Source organism: Abramis brama, assembly GCF_963993115.1.
Source record: "Abramis brama genome assembly, chromosome: 11".
NCBI classification, from domain to species: Eukaryota; Metazoa; Chordata; class Actinopteri; order Cypriniformes; family Leuciscidae; genus Abramis; species Abramis brama.
The window spans coordinates 3056796-3060000 of NC_139973.1; the positions used below are offsets into that span (position 1 = coordinate 3056796).

General features: G+C 32.9%; 1 protein-coding gene across 4 annotated transcripts in view; it reads left to right on the top strand.

The window, feature by feature from the left end:
- Positions 1-1560: 1560 nt before the first annotated feature.
- Positions 1561-3205, top strand: part of eya2 (EYA transcriptional coactivator and phosphatase 2) — a 40665-nt gene continuing 39020 nt past the window's right edge. For 2 of the 4 annotated variants that reach the window (XM_084128997.1, XM_084128999.1), the window contains exon 1: positions 1561-1795. The gene's annotated coding sequence lies outside the window, so the exon portion shown is untranslated. The remainder of the gene's footprint in view (positions 1796-3205) is intronic. The other 2 variants (XM_084128998.1, XM_084129000.1) reach the window with 2 other exon arrangements.

Sequence of the window (3205 nt, forward strand, 5' to 3'; positions counted from 1 at the left end):
TCCTGTATAGTCACAAACCTTACAGTTTGAACTGCAAAAAGCTACATTATAAAAATATCATGATTTACAAACTAGAAAGCTTATAAAGCTACTAATAGTGAAAACCAGCATTTGTCTAATAAGATGTTTGATTTAAAGTTTCTGTGGTTGCTGACAAATGTGACAACTTCATGTGTGACAACTAGCCCCGGTCTTCTCTTTTGTGTTTTGGGATGCTTCTTTCAAACATTCGTTTTGTTAACTGTTGAGAGAATAAACATACAGTATTTGACACATAATACAGCTTTAAGACATTTTCAAAATCACACACTAATCATTTATCAGATTATTTGCAAGCCTTGTAAACTATTATTTCACAAATCTGGAATGTAGTGGGAAACTATACCATAAAGAAAAAGTAAATGTCATTAACATAACCGGCATGACCTGTCCTAAATATTTTGTTCCTTCCCATAATGTTTACCTAACACAATAACTGTAAAAAAGAACACAAGTCATTAATAGATTTTTTTTCCAACTTCCTTAAAGAGACAGGACATTTCCATGTAATTTCCTAAATAGCTAAACAATTGTACTTACACTTAATTTTGTGACAGTATAGTTCATAAACAATATTTTTTAATGAGGGTGACCAAAAAATCTAATTTGTTATGTTATATATACATTTAAGTACATATGAACACTTGAGTACGAAATGGATTTAAAAACACCACTACTCCTCCAATGCCAATCAAAATGTAATGTACATGTAAACTGTCATACCTGGGGACATTTCTAAGGATATGATTGATTTATGTATGATTGAGATGATTTATCCTTCTCCTTCTGAAATGAAAAAAAAAAAAAAAAAACAAAAAAAACATTGATATCCAGGGGAAACTTGCTTTACACTGTAAAGAGGAACTCAACAAAAGAAACACATATGTCAGCATGTTTATCCAGTTATTATTTATTACTGGATAAAATGCATGCATTGTATTTGACTCCACTTTGTAACACCACTAATTTGTGTAGTCATATACATTACCTGAAATGCACAATGAACACTGCCATCATAATAAAGGACTAAATTATCAACTTTTAAATGTGATCATCTGCAACTTTCTTTGGAACTCACATGAATGAACATTCTGACATTTATGGAGTTGTATCTCCTTCACAAACACACATTTGTTTTTCCTATCATGGACCTTCCATTGATATCTATTGGTTTTATACAGAGCTAATAATATTTTCTTTCCAATACACTTCAACACTTTCTGTATTTTTATTTTTTTTCTATATTTTTTTCTGATTCACCTTTTGCATTTTTACAAACATTTAAAAAAAAAGGCTTTATTATAAGTCATTCAAAATGTTATTTTACGTCTGTTTTCCACGTTTCGCTATATTTGTGAGGTTGTAAAGTACATTCAAATAAAATAGCGCGCACACACACAGACACACAAAGAGAGAGAGAGAGAGAGAGAGAGAGAGAGAGTACACGCGTGTGTTGAGGACATGAGCAGGAGGAGGAGGAACTTCAGGTCGCTCATTTATTGAACGTTTCTTCACATTAGTGCACTTGAGTGCGCCACACACGCGGGGAGCGAGACACACACCGCAGAGCTCTCGAACACACACACACACACACGATCGTAACCGGCTGATTTGAGATTGAAAGCTTCGAGTGTATCAGCGTCGGGATGCGTCATTATATCCGTGTGTTTGCGCGTTGATCAACACACTTCACAGGATGGAGAGGAAACTTTGCTGAACTTACAGCTGATTTTTCTTTTGCTTTGCTCCAGATATGGTGAGTGCATCATTTACTTACTGTTATTGTCTTTGTATTTCTGACGATAACAAACCGATAATATTTCCTGTCTGTGTAATAGACACATATTCCTACTATCGGTTATCAGAAAATCTCATAAAAACCGAAGAGAAAAAGCAGGATCGCATGAGGACGCGTTTGTTAACTTAACATAAATATCCAGATATCTGATCAAACGCGGACAAAAAAAAAAAAAAGGTTGCAGTCATATGTCTTAGGAGAACAAGTTTTCTCCTTTATTGTGCTTTAAAGGAAACCAAAACACTGATCTGAATAATGAAACATCATAAATTTATCTAGAACCATAGAGCAACGATCCCAATAACCATATTTTTAAAAGAGTGCAGCTACAGACAAAATAATACAGGGCTAGATTTAGTGTATTGTATGCAGTCTACAATACACTAAATTTGTTATTATTCATATTCTTATTTTTATTCATATTTTATAGTTTCGCATACAGTAATGATAATGATAATTTAGATAATGCTTGTTTGATTTGAGTTGACATGAACACATTAACGGTGTCCCACACACTTAAAAATGAAGACTAGGCTCTTAAATGGTTTTTAGTTTCAGAACTTTTTGCCATAACAAAAACTATATTTGAGTTGTTATACGGCGATCAGCATCTAAACACTGAATAATAATCTCGATTTACAAACAGAACCCTTTACACAAACACAATTTAAAAAGTGCTATAATCTGAGTACAATTAAAGATGAGTTTGTGGGTCATTCAGATGTTAAGCAGGCATTAATGCTTCAAATCAGATATGGTTCTATTGGTAATTTGTAAGCGCCTCTGTTTTTATAATGAGACACAAAAAAATAATGGTGGATAACAAAAACACATCCCTATGAAGCAGATATATAATACCACCAAATATTGTCATCTGAGGCCCATCAAAAACTGATTAATACTGGTATCTGGTAAAATAAATCTAAAAGTGTAATGAATATTGTTCATATTTTTGCATATTTTTACATTATTTTAATAATATATCAAATATCATATAGCATATCATTACATGATTTGAATTGATTGTCTTGCTGTGAAATGCTGCTTCAGTTTAACTACCTGGCATTTATAACGCAGGACAGTTTCTGAAGGAAAAAGGCTCCCTCTATTATTAAAGACCAAAGAAACTTGAGTGCTTTTCAGAACCATCTTCTTAATAGTGTAGAAGGCTCTTGAACAAAATACTTTGATTTTCATATCTAAACATCTGTGTAATTCTTCATTTAATTTATCCACATCATTTAAACACTGAGTAGTCTTAGTTTGTGCATACGTGTCTATTAATGCGAGCAGAAATGTGGCTTTTTGAAATAAAACAATGGCGGATGTCACGTCACGCTAGACGGCTACTCTGAAATGGTGATGTTT